At 40.0% G+C, this 14,386-nt stretch overlaps 1 protein-coding gene across 11 annotated transcripts in view; it reads left to right on the top strand.

Annotated features, from left to right (window-relative positions):
• LOC124555062 (battenin) overlaps positions 1-14,386 on the top strand; it is a 244,701-nt gene that overhangs the window by 162,532 nt on the left and 67,783 nt on the right. For 3 of the 11 annotated variants that reach the window (XM_047128846.1, XM_047128843.1, XM_047128844.1), the window contains one exon: positions 3,322-3,506. The exons of 7 other annotated variants lie outside the window; for them this stretch is intronic. The gene's annotated coding sequence lies outside the window, so the exon portion shown is untranslated. Of the gene's footprint in view, positions 1-3,317; positions 3,507-14,386 lie in introns of those variants that run through there. One more of the 11 variants, XM_047128847.1, reaches the window with a different exon arrangement.

Here is a 14,386-nt window from a genome sequence, read left to right as displayed (position 1 = left end):
GAGTGACAGAAATTATTGATGTGAGAAAAATAACTTGAAGAAATAACAGAGAGCTGTAGAAGACCACCACTTTCTTTGTGGTCTTCACTAATTCTTCACGTTCTGAGCATATCAACGCAGCCTTCCTTCACTTTAGTGTTAAGTCTTATACCTCTAACCCTAAGGGTTAGAGGTATAAAGAAAAACCATGTGTGGGAAATGCAGAAAGGCAACCCATGAACCTGGCATTGACTTTCATCTCAAGCAAAATGTGCCCACCCAGTATGAGGTTGAGACTGCCTGAAATACACTGAGAAGATAAAAATTCAAAGATGAAAAGTGACAAAATAGAGTCTTTCATCATCACAACAACCACTCATCAGTTACAAATGACCATCAGGATGCTGGAAGATAGATGAATGTCACAAATTGTAAGTTGTCTTTTCGGACAACGGTTGGTGTTCTTTTTAATCACTTTTGTTCTCCTTTTAGTTTGTCTGTTGTAAATTCTACAGAAAAGGTGAAATTGCTGGTCCTCCTCTTTCATGAGAAACTATTGCAACTATTACACCTCAAAGATATGAAATGTCTCAAGTCTTTAAATCTTTAAAATGCATTAATCATAGGTCCAGGAGGGCAGACAGATTGGCTGCTCCAGTTTTCTAAATTCTTCATGCAGTCCCACCTCAAATATAGATGACATATTTATGGATCAGCAAGACATTTGTACCATAAATTATAAGATTTGGTGTGGTGTGGGGGAATCAGGTTATAACGGAGACTTACAACACAAATCCAATTCCTTGCTTGCGTGGAGAGGCTGGTGAGTCCACATTGTCGACAGGACAGCTCCTCCTCATAGTGCACCAAGCATATAGAGGGTTTTGTCTGTTCCAAAATCACCAACATTGATTTACATTGCATGGCCATGACAGGAATTTTTGTTCAATGACTGTTCATGTGTAATAAGGCTATTTGGGATCTTTGCATGAGAGGATCTTGGAAGTGATTGATACAGGTTGATAGAATTAAGGTGCCCAAGTCAGGGGTGGAGTTGGAGATCCCTGATTAGTAAAGGGTCCCAGATTAACTTTAGAACTGATGACTTGCCATAAGGCCTATATGATAGAACGCATTTTTAAAGATAAATTTCATAAGATCTCAAACTGACAGTGGGATTTCATTAGTGTTTATACTTGATATGTTTTGTGCCGATTGAGGTGCAATGAAAACCTAGCCCAGGTAAACAATGTAGAACAGTTTTATTAATAAATCGTCAACCAAAAGCTCCTCCTTGGGGAAAAGTTAATCACTTACAATAGTTCGTGAAATTTTGTGATTAGCCTTGAATTTACACTAGACCTAACTTAGGCTGAATGCCTTAATCATGTAGACATTCAAAGTGTGATATTCTCTTGGTCGCAGAACAAGATACGGTCTAAGGTTCACTTGGTAGAAAGATGATGTACAAAGATAAGGTTGATGACCTGGCTGACGCTGATGCAGAGGCCAAGTCCTGGTGATGGTGGTGACAGACACTGGGAGCTTCCTCGGCCGATGCTGGTTGACGAGTGGCAGAGCGTTGTACGTAGCTAAGATTCTGAATGAGACTCTGATTGAAGAACTGTGGGTCCTTTTGACACCTGATGCAGAGCTCGACTGAAGACTGGCTTGAAGTGGTGTTGTGCTTCCCTAAATATGCAGGCCGGGTAGAGATACTACAGGAACTATTTTCAGTCACATGGCCCTCAGGTTTGTGGGGCCAGCAACCTGTAGTGGTTCTCACACAGCCACCTGCTTGCCTAGTCAGCGTGTATGATTGAAGTTCTGTCACCTGTTGATATAATCCCTTCTGGGTTAGGCCACTCCTGTACCACAGGTGTGGATGTGTTGCAGGTCTGCTTGGTGAGAGGTCCATATACCACAACACTGATGAGTCTAAGCAGGGGGACTTTTTGGCTGCTGCTCAGTCATGTTCCCAGAATGTATTCTCAGAATAGAACTTCTAGAGCAATTTGCTATATGCAGTGCAGTATTATTTTCTATCCTGAGGACTCTGGAACAGAGGAGATGACATCTTAGCAACATAAAATTCCTTGTCTGCTCTAGTTCGCGAAGTGCCTTTCTTGCCATTGGAGAGATGCACACAGCAGACAGGATCGTTCAGAGCATTCTCCTTTTCATTCAAAGGCAGGAGAAGGAGATAATTTTCTGTCAGTTACCAGGCAATACAGAAATCTGGAGAAATGAACTTGCTGGTGCGGCCACTAAGAAGGCTTGCTCTTCCAACCTACTCCTTGTTCTGTCCCTCTACAAGCAGCCAGGAGATACGTGACCAGGAGGGTACAGTTACTGAATGTGAGAGGCAATAAGCTGTAGTCAGTGAAATCTATTGTGCAACTGTGGCTTACCTCCTCCTGGCCACAGTGGGCTGAAGAAGTAGCCCATACATGGCTAAGGGTTGGACACAGTCCTCTGACACATGCTTTTCTATTGTGGTAGAAGGACTCACCAATTTGTGACATGTGTGGAACATGCATGTCGGTACACCATATTTTGATTGAGTGTGTTTTATTTTCTGACCTGAGGGTTGTCCTGTGTTCTCTACACAACCTGCCTGCTATTTTAAATGACTATAAGACGAGTATGACAAACCACAGAGATCTGGTCCCAGTTTAAATTTTCTAGACCGGCTATTTTATAATGCATTTTATTGACAGTTATTTTGCATTTTTTTAAATCCATGTTTTGTGTTATTGTTTTTATGACATTCCTTAGAGTTGTATTTTATTTTAAATTGTGTCTGTTGTGTTAGTGTATTGTTCCTGTGTTGCTGTAGAGTCTGTCATTGTAGAGCCTGTTGTTGTTTCAATTTACATTAACCACATTCCTCACAATTTATTTTATGCGTAGGCACTAGTGTCCAAGCAGTTCCATGTCTTAAAGTCATAATAATAATAATCATAGAAACAACAGAATATCCATTACTTATCTGTCAGAAAATACTGTTTTCCTATAAAAAATTGTAGAAGCCTCAAGCAAGTTATTTGATTTATTATGCATTTTCTAGAGGTCCTGTTGATTATTAGTAAATATCTCTCATCAAATTTCAACAATTTTCACTTTTTAGTGGTGCCTGCTTTTTTCCACAGCTTTGTCAAATCTAATACAACACTGTATTTTTCTTACACTAACTTAACAATGTTTAATCAGAGGTTACACCAGCTGAAAATCTGTGGAGGAAGGATATGTGTTTCAACATGTTTGTGATTTGTCTAATTTTGCTTCTGTATGTTTATCATGTTTTGTGTGTTTGTCTATTGTGGTTTTTTTTTGAGGCAGAGATGAGGAACAAGCTGAGCATTTGCCAGAATGGGCGTGAAGTATAACCATAAGGCCATATTCAGGTTGGCCAGTGCACCAAATTTTGTCATGATTCCTGAGCGGACATGAATTGGTCCTAGCTACTTTATTGATCTAGGGACCATGTACTTAATGCACTTGCTATTGTAGCAGGCTGAATGGAGGTAATAATATTAAACAGAGGGAAATGTGATATGAATTTTGTGTATTGGAGTACAGGCTGAGAGTGCAATTAATGACAATCGTCTTTCTGACTGAGTGTTAAATTGTCTCTCTGAAATGCTTCATTTTTTCATAGTAGATCCTGCTTTTATTTTAATGACAGCTTAGTTGCTTCTTTTGCTTAAAGTGCAGCACTTAACTGCCATAACACTTACTAACATGTGAAATTTGTTTGCCCATCATTGACTGATTTATTTGAAATCTGTATTTTCACAATTATTACAAGCAAATTTTTATTTACATTTCGGAATTTGAGATACAATATGACTTTTTCAAAATCGTATTTAGCACCAAATCAAAGGCAGGAATGCTGCTTCAGTTCCATCTATAATTCAAACGAGATTGCAACATAGGCAAGAAATGTAGTAAGATTGGATGACCAAGTGCAGATCTGGTCTGATGTATGTGGAAGAAACTGTACCATTATTCTCATGTCATTAAATTGTAGAGTGATGAACATACTAGATGTTTTAGTCTGCGAGAAATCTACCAGACTATGTCAGATTTAACCACAAAGAACTTGGTACATGAAGGCTTAGATGAACTTGAAGTTGAAGATGATAGTGATGCTCTTGGTATGTATGGATCCTTTATTGTATGATTATATGATAGCGGAACAAACACTGGTAGCAGTTACTTCTGTAAAATATCTGGGAGTATGCGTACGGAACGATTTGAAGTGGAATGATCATATAAAATTAATTGTTGGTAAGGCGGGTACCAGGTTGAGATTCATTGGGAGAGTGCTTAGAAAATGTAGTCCATCAACAAAGGAGGTGGCTTACAAAACACTTGTTCGACCTATACTTGAGTATTGCTCATCAGTGTGGGATCCGTACCAGGTCGGGTTGACGGAGGAGATAGAGAAGATCCAAAGAAGAGCGGCGCGTTTCGTCACCGGGTTATTTGGTAACCGTGATAGCGTTACGGAGATGTTTAATAAACTCAAGTGGCAGACTCTGCAAGAGAGGCGCTCTGCATCGCGGTGTAGCTTGCTCGCCAGGTTTCGAGAGGGTGCGTTTCTGGATGAGGTATCGAATATATTGCTTCCCCCTACTTATACCTCCCGAGGAGATCACGAATGTAAAATTAGAGAGATTAGAGCGCGCACGGAGGCTTTCAGACAGTCGTTCTTCCCGCGAACCATACGCGACTGGAACAGGAAAGGGAGGTAATGACAGTGGCACGTAAAGTGCCCTCCGCCACACACCGTTGGGTGGCTTGCGGAGTATCAGTGTAGATGTAGATGTAGATGTAGGTTATAGTAATGGATTTTTGTTGAAATATTTCAGTTGATGCCATTCTTGTAATGTAAATAAATAAAACTAATATACCACTAAGAAATGCTAAAAATAGAATGTATAAGGGTCGTTCAAAAAGAAACAAGCCAGAGGCATAACTACAGAAAGCAGTGCCTGTCAGTTAGAAGTATTGACCCTGGCTGTTGAGACAATTGTCCCACTGTGACACAAGGCGACGAATGGGTGTCTCATAAAATTCCTGAAACTGTGATGTTAATCAGTTATGCATGTACAACTGGACGTTATTGTCCGAGGTGAATTGTTTCCCATTCAGAGAGTGAATAGCCCAGTTCCTGGACAACCTCAGAGATGGGGTGTCCCATGTGCTTGGCAATGAATATGACCTAATTGAGGTCAAATGTGTTGATATCATGTTTCTTATTTGTCCTGTGCCTGACTGTCATATTGGTAGCCATAATAAAGTTTGATGACATCTTAGTCATGTAACACACCTGATTATATCAGCTACCATGGTGATAGGAATGCTCTCTTTCCAACATATCAGCCATCTCTGATCCAGCTGCCTGTGAATGTATTTCAGCCTTTTATGTAGCTGTAACATAGTGGTACATGGTTCTACATTTACACTTTGTTTCACAGCTCCTCACTATTTGAACTGTAGGTGACACTGACCTTTGTGGTCACACAAGAAAAAGTGCTTCTGGGCCCATGTGTTTGCCAGTTCACTGCAGTCTTAATAGCTTACTGCTTTTAATCTTCCAGATGTGCCCTCTAGGTTTGGATTCATTCGGATCATTCTTTCTGGGGCTTCATTTTTCAAAATCATTAGTCTTCTTGGCTTCATTTTACCAATACATCCATTGGCCTAATGTTTTAGTGCTGTTCTGTAACTGCATTCATTTAGATATGTTTATATTATGGAGTGAAATGATTCAGAAAGATGTTATTATTATTGCCATTATAGTCCAGTCTTGCACTGTTTTCTGCCTGGTGGAAGAAGTAGGTACCTAACGTGCACTAACCTTCCAAAAGGCAAATATATGATAATGCTCATGTTGATTTTTTCCACACAAATAGCCATCTCTGTTTTACGGTTTCACTGTTTTCTTATAGCATTCATTCTGCACACAGAATTGTCACACGAATGATTTCTATGAACTTGAAACCATTGAGTCAGGGACTGTTACTCATGCATTTATATCATTTACAGCAGTCTCTGTGCATGAGTATGTCAACACAATACTGTGCTTGAAGCCTTGTATGAATGTAAATTTCACACAAAAAAACAAAAAACAAAACAAAACAAAAAACAACTCATCAATGTACACAATACTGCTGTCTGTCATTTTGATTAAATATGAAAGCAACATTAGAATTTAATGACTCATTGACACTGAGACTATTAGCATAAAAGCACCAGCTTAGTTGCTGATTGGTGATAATCACTATCATGGTCACCCCAAGCGATTTAGGGAGTCCATAGGAGACTTAAATAAGAACAACCAGATGGGAATTTAAGATTGAGAGTCCAATGTGTTAACAAATGTGATACCTCCATTTGTCATTAGTGCCAGGAAACAATTACTGTGAAGTTAAGGCACCCATAACACCTCTTTTCATGGCAATGAGAGAGTGGCGTGAATGCAAAGCTATGGAATGCCTGGAATTATTGCAACTAAATTTTATACATGGTATGAGTTAATATGTGGTAAAAAAGTCATTTATAGTCTGTACATGTACATCCAGTGTGATTATGCTATTTTAACCTCATAATGTGCTGCCATACTAATGAGGCTAGTTGTACAATTTTAATTGAACCTATGACATCTGTACTCAGAAGTGCAAGGCTATAGACATGATTCATATAAAGCACATGCAAGAGACCAGTATGGCAACATTTTGCATAGCATATTTTGATGATCATACAGTCAACAAATGTATTTAGGTACTTGAAAATTGCCTATGGCTAAAATTGTTCAACATTTCAAAAACTAAACAAAATACTGGCAGTTGCAGACAGAATGAAATAATAAAATAAGGGTTAGGACATCCTTTATAATTGTAAACAAACTATAAGGGCATGCTGAAAAGTAATGCCTTAGAATGTTTTATTCTGTTCCCAATATCATTTGAGATATTACATGTAATGCATATTACTTGTTCGACTTTCCCATTTTGCTGGCACAAGTTGCAACCCTCTCCATTAGAGGGCTAGCATGTAACATGGCAATGGTGCATGAAAAACAGCATGCTGTAATTGAGTTCCTGGCTGCAGAAAATGTGTCTCCAATTGAAATCCATAAAAGAGTGAAAGTTTTGTACAGTGATGATTGTATCAAAAGCAGTAATGTGCGACATTGAGTTGATCATGCTCATAATGAAGGAAATGGTGGTTCTAATCCCAGTGCGTGTGGCAGAAGGCAGAACTCAGTGTGGATGAATGCATGAAACTCATAGGAATAGGGTTGATGAACTCCTCAGAGAAAATCGTTGGATAACACAGACAGCTCTCAGGTAAGTGTGGCATATCATAAGAGTGTATATAGACCATTACTACAGAACTAAGGTACAGAAAACTGTGTGCATGGTGGGTGCCTCTAATGCTCACTCCTGACATGAAATGAAGGAGACTAGGCATATATCAACAATTTATTTTGTGTTTTGAGCATGAGGTTGCTGGGTTCCTGAACAGCATTGTGACAGTTGATGACTGGGTTCACCATTTTGACCCCCAAAACAATAGAACATTGATGGAGTTCTGCCACAAAGGATATCTTAACACCAAAAAGAGTTCAAAATTATGCCCTCTACATATGCATCTACATACACTTCTATACACGTATTCCACAAGCCACTGTACAGTGCGTGGCAGAGGATATCCTGTACTGCTACTGGTCGTTTCCTGTCCTGTTCCATTTGCAAATGGAACAAGGGAAAAAAGACTAGCTATGTGCCTGTGTACAAGTCCTAATTTATCCTGTCTCTTATCTTCATGGTCCTTATACAAAATTTACATTGACGGCAGTAGAATTTTTCTGCAGTCAGCTTGAAATGCCGGTTCTCTAAATTTTCTAAATAGTTTTCCTCGAAAGCAATGTTGCCTTCCCTCAAGAGACTCTCATTTGAGTTCCCAAAACATCCCCATAACACTTGTGTGTTGTTCGGATCTACTGGTAACAGATCTGGCAGCCTGCCTCAGAATTGCTTCAGTGTCTTCTTTCAGCCAAACTTCATTGGCGCTCTGCATTGAGCAACACAAACGCATTACCACCTGCCACTTATCCTGCTGTGATGCAGATCCACCACATCGGGTATACTAAGAAGGACCTCAGCAAGAGAGCCGATGGGTGAAACAAGCAACACCTGAGGTGTCCCGTATGATGTGCCAGATTCTCCACCACCACTACACCCAAGGCAGCAACCTCAAGATGACTGACCATAGCCAAAAGCACATTCAGCTCTTCTTCATCTCTACATCTACATCTACATCTACATCCATACTCCGCAAGCCACCTGATGGCGTGTGGCGGAGGGTACCCTGAGTACCTCTATCGGTTCTCCTTTCTATTCCAGTCTCGTATTGTTCATGGAAAGAAGGATTGTCGGTATGCTTCTGTGTGGGCTCTAATCTCTCTGATTTTATCCTCATGGTCTCTTCGCGAGATATACGTAGGAGGGAGCAATATACTGCTTGACTCTTCGGTGAAGGTATGTTCTCGAAACTTTAACAAAAGCCCGTACCGAGCTACTGAGCGTCTCTCCTGCAGAGTCTTCCACTGGAGTTTATGTATCATCTCCGTAACTCTTTCACGATTACTAAATGATCCTGTAATGAAGCGCACTGCTCTCCGTTGGATCTTCTCTATCTTTTCTATCAACCCTATCTGGAACGAATCCCACACTGCTGAGCAGTATTCAAGCAGTGGGCGAACAAGCGTACTGTAACCTACTTCCTTTGTTTTCGGATTGCATTTCCTTAGGATTCTTTCAATGAATCTCAGTCTGGCACCTGCTTTACCGACGATCAACTTTATATGATCATCCTATTTTAAATCACTCCTAATGCGTACTCCCAGATAATTTATGGAATTAACTGCTTCCAGTTGCTGACCTGCTATTTTGTAGCTAAATGATAAGGGATCTATCTTTCTATGTATTCGCAGCACATTACACTTGTCTACATTGAGATTCAATTGCCATTCCCTGCACCGTGCGTCAATTTGCTGCAGATCCTCCTGCATTTCAGTACAATTTTCCATTGTTACAATCTCTCGATACACCACAGCATCATCTGCAAAAAGCCTCAGTGAACTTCCGATGTCATCCACAAGGTCATTTATTTTTATTGTGAATAGCAACGGTCCTTCGGCACTCCCCTGCGGCACACCTGAAATCACTCTTACTTCGGAAGACTTCTCTACATTGAGAATGGCATGCTGCGTTCTGTTATCTAGGGACTCTTCAATCCAATCACACAATTGGTCTGATAGTCCATATGCTCTTACTTTGTTCATTAAATGACTGTGGGGAACTGTATCGAACGCCTTGCGGAAGTCAAGAAACACGGCATCTACCTGTGAATCCATGTCTATGGCCCTCTGAGTCTTGTGGACGAATAGCGCAAGCTGGGTTTCAAACGACCGTCTTTTTCTAAACCCATGCTGATTCCTACAGAGTAGATTTCTAGTCTCCAGAAAAGTCATTATACTCGAACATAATACATGTTCCAAAATTCTACAACTGATCGACATTAGAGATATAGGTCTATAGTTCTGCACATCTGTTCGACGTCCCTTCTTGAAAACGGGGATGACCTGTGCCCTTTTCCAATCCTTCGGAATGCTATGCTCTTCTAGAGACCTACGGTACACTGCTGCAAGAAGGGGGGCAAGTTCCTTCGCGTACTCTGTGTAAAATTGAAATGGTATCTTATCAGGTCCAGCTGCCTTTTCTCTTTTGAGCGATTTTAATTGTTTTTCTATCCATCTGTCGTCTATTTCGATATCTACCATTTTGTCATCTGTGCAACAATCTAGAGAAGGAACTACAGTGCAGTCTTCCTCTGTGAAACAGCTTTGGAAAAAGACGTTTAGTATTTTGGCCTTTAGTCTGTCATCCTCTGTTTCAGTACCATTTTGGTCACAGAGTGTCTGGACATTTTGTTTTGATCCACCTACCGCTTTGACATAAGACCAAAATTTCTTAGGATTTTCTGCCAAGTCAGTACATAGAACTTTACTTTCGAATTCATTGAACACCTCTCGCATAGCCCTCCTCACACTACAATTCGCTTCGCGTAATTTTTGTTTGTCTGCAAGGCTTTGGCTATGTTTATGTTTGCTGTGAAGTTCCCTTTGCTTCCGTAGCAGTTTTCTAACTTGGTTGTTGTACCACGGTGGCTCTTTTCCATCTCTTACGATCTTGCTTGGCACATACTCATTTAACGCATATCGTACGATGGTTTTGAACTTTTTCCACTGATCCTCAACACTATCTGTACTTGAGACAAAACTTTTGTGTTGAGCCGTCAGGTACTCTGAAATCTGCTTTTTGTCACTTTTGCTAAACAGAAAAACCTTCCTACCTTTTTTGATATTTCTATTTATGGCTGAAATCATCGATGCAGTAACCGATTTATGATCGCTGATTCCCTGTTCTTCGTTAACTGTTTCAAATAGTTCGGGTGTGTTTGTCACCAGAAGGTCTAATATGTTATCACCACGAGTCGGTTCTCTGTTTAACTGCTCAAGGTAGTTTTCAGATAAAGCACTTAAAAAAATTTCACTGGATTCTTTGTCCCTGCCACCTGTTGTGAACGTTTGAGTCTCCCAGTCTATATCCGGCAAATTAAAATCTGCACCCAGAACTATAACATGGTGGGGAAATCTACTCGAAATATTTTCCAAATTATCCTTCAAGTGCTCAGCCACAACAGCTGCTGAGCCAGGGGGCCTATAGTGACATCCAATTACCATGTCTGAGCGTGCTTTAACCGTGACCTTCACCCAAATTATTTCACATTTCAGATCTCCGTCAATTTCCTTCGATACTATTGCACTTCTTATCGCTATAAACACGCCTCCCCCTTCACTGTCCTGCCTGTCTCTGCTCTTCACGAGCTGTTGCCAGCTCCTTCTGGGTCCTCGCACAGCGTGCACACATCCTACCCATCCTAGTATTACTAACAAGAACTGACTGTAAAAACACCTACAGGAACCTAGATATGCAGCTTTCTACCCTCTTGACATGTCACCTTATGATCTGTGTAGTTAGCTGTTCAAAAGAAATGACAACTGTGCTAGTGACTGTTTAACTCTATACATCACAGTTACAAGAACGTGAGATTACACCTCTTAAATAGAGAAATATGCATGAAATTCAAGAAATACACTATTAACAAAACACAGTAAAAGCTAAATATGTAACATGCCACTCTGTAGGTGTGAACCAAGCAACATTAGGGCCTTTCATCAGTGGGCAAATCATCCTCACACTGTCCTGGGATGTTCATGGTGTGGTGCATTTGGAATTGATGCCCAAAGGCACCACATAAACTGTGCATGGCACTGCAAGACCCTCAGAAAACTGAAAGCATGAATTTGAAGTGTTCACCCACACATGGAACACCCTGTACTTCAGCATGACTGTGCCAGAATACATGCGATCACTCTGACATCTGCAACTATTCGATGCCTTGGGTTCACTGTCACCAGTCATCCTCCATACAGTCCCAACTTGGCCCCAATCGATTTTCATCTGTTTTCAAAACTTAAAGAATATGTTCGATGGCATCACTTTGATAATGATGAAGTAGTGCAAGCAGAGGTGAGGTTGTGACTCTGCCAACAAAGTCAGACATTCTACAGTGATGGTGTCAACAAACTGACGTCTTGTTGAGAGAAATGTGTTTGTCACAAGGATGACTATGTTGAGAAATAAATATGTAGACTTGAAGAATAAAGATGTAGAATGCTAAGAAAGTTTGTTTTATTTTAAAATCTGAAGAGTTTTCAGATAAAAAATTTTGAAGCATTACTTTGCAGCATGCCTTCGTGTATTAGTGCTGAATCCAAAGTTTACAGGGTTACTGGGCTGATTGGTGTAAGTTCCAATAACATTTAACCACTAGGGGTATGAATTGCAGTAGGATGGGTTGATATGTAAAGTATAACTTTTGAATATGTGCAAAAACGTATCTAAAATATTTACAGGTGTAACTTAGTTCCAGAAAAACCGAAGTTTACAGGGTTACTGGTTGATTGGTGTAAGTTCCAATAACATTTAACCACTAGGGGTATCGGTTGCAGTAGGATGGGGTGGCATATAAAGTGTAACTTTTGAATATGTGGAACCATGTATGTCAAATATTTACAGGTATAACTTAGTTCTGTAAGAAAAGTGTTGTGGCCTAGAACACACTTATCAGCACTCTTAGGAATGGGGAGAGGGTAGGTGAAGAAAAGGGGTAGGCATAACTCTGGAAAGTATGCAGAAATTTCAGTGGAACTTACTACAAATATGGTTTACTTTCTAGGAAAAAATAATATGTGAGTAAGATACTCCTAGTACCCCTATTTGTGGAGGTAGAGGAGGCGGTGGGCTGAAATGGTGATTCCCATTGTTAGTACCCGCACTTGCAGTCATGTAGTGTTTACTATAGTGGGCCTGATGCTGGGAAGCATATTGTGTAATGTCTCTCCTGTCCTGTCAGACTGCATGAAGTAAGCAAATAACTAACAAAATTTTAGAGCTAGGAACAGATAACATGAAGCAAAATGCATTCATTATAGTGCATTTACATTAAAACAAACAACTACATTGTTAATGTGTATTTTCCTGGAAGATGGAAATTAAATGATTGCAGAGTAGATCACTTGAGGTGCTTGTATGGTTAAGTGATAAATTGTACTTTAACTATTCTCTGTCAGACTCTAAATGCATTTGTGTGATAAAATTTCTTCCATTTTTGTACCATTGGTCCAAAACAGCATGTTATCCACAAATGATGGAATCAGTTACTGCATTTTCAAACTACTTAGTTACTCCTAGTTTATCAACAATTCTGGTCTGTTTGTGCTTTATGTTATATTTCACCGTGTCAACCATTAAGTTCAGTAGTTATTATGTGACATATATTTTTTCATACTGTGACTGTAGTTTGTGTCCAGTATAGTTTATGGTAGGCTGGGTTTTAGTTGCACCCCACAGCATATAGTGTCATAATATTTGCTTATATTAAAAGCAAGTGTAGAAGCACAAGGAATTTAGAGCATATTTGCTCCAGTCCTTGGCTCAGGAAAGTTGTGTGGGTGGGCAGAAATTGAGTAAAAACTTTTGATGTGATGATTTTATGGCTGCCATATTCATGATGGGTATCCTGTTATCTGCTCACATTAAAAGTAGTTGTAAGAGAATGAAGAATGTAGTACATATTTACAACTAGTCTTGGGTCCAGAGAGTCATGGTGTTTGACAGATATTGAGAAAGGAACATTGTACAATGATGGTTTTCCAACTGTCTTGTCAAAGGATTTATGGGAGAAATTTGTGGCTCTTACTATAAGCAGATATCACATAACAAGACAAGCTTCACACAAGGAAGCAGAACTCTGGGCACCTAGAGCAATGTCACCCAAACTTGATCTGTGTATGACCTATTATCTGGAAAGAATTACTATTGACATATGAAACCCCTAGTACTCGAACTGTGTTGGTGTTGAACCCACAGTTTTCAGGGTTGCTCTGGTTATTGGTGATGGTCCTGATGACATTTAACCTGTTGGAGTGAGGGGGGTGGGGGGTGGTGGGGGGTGAAAATAGGAAGGGGTGATTTGTAAAGCATAGCTCTGGAATGCTTAAAACAGTTTCAGTCAAATTTGTTAGACATGTAACTTTCTATTTGAAAACAAAACTACTGTGGGATTGGAATGGGCATAACATTCATAGTGTAATGTGCTGCGAATACATAGAAAGATAGATCCCTTATCATTTAGCTACAAAATAGCAGGTCAGCAACTGGAAGCAGTTAATTCCATAAATTATCTGGGAGTACGCATTAGGAGTGATTTAAAATGGAATGATCATATAAAGTTGATCGTCGGTAAAGCAGATACCAGACAGATTCATTGGAAGAATCCTAAGGAAATGCAATCCGAAAACAAAGGAAGTAGGTTACAGTATGCTTGTTCGCCCACTGCTTGAATACTGCTCAGCAGTGTGGGATCCGTACAAGATAGGGTTGATAGAAGAGATAGAGAAGATCCAACGGAGAGCAGCGCACTTCGTTACAGGACCATTTAATAATCGCGAAAGCATTACGGAGATGATACATAAACTCCAGTGGAAGACTCTGCAGGAGAGATGCTTAGTAGTTCGGTATGGGCTTTTGTTAAAGTTTCGAGAACATACCTTCACCGAAGAGTCAAGCAGTATATTGCTCCCTCCTACGTATATCTCGCGAAGAGACCATGAGGGTAAAATCAGAGAGATTAGAGCCCACACAGAAGCATACCGACAATCCTTCTTTCCATGAACAATATGAGACTGGAATAGAAAGGAGAA

Source organism: Schistocerca americana, chromosome X (genome assembly GCF_021461395.2).
Source record: "Schistocerca americana isolate TAMUIC-IGC-003095 chromosome X, iqSchAmer2.1, whole genome shotgun sequence".
NCBI lineage: Eukaryota > Metazoa > Arthropoda > Insecta > Orthoptera > Acrididae > Schistocerca > Schistocerca americana.
Note: the sequence above shows the minus strand (reverse complement) of the source record. Positions and strands in the feature narration are given on the sequence as shown.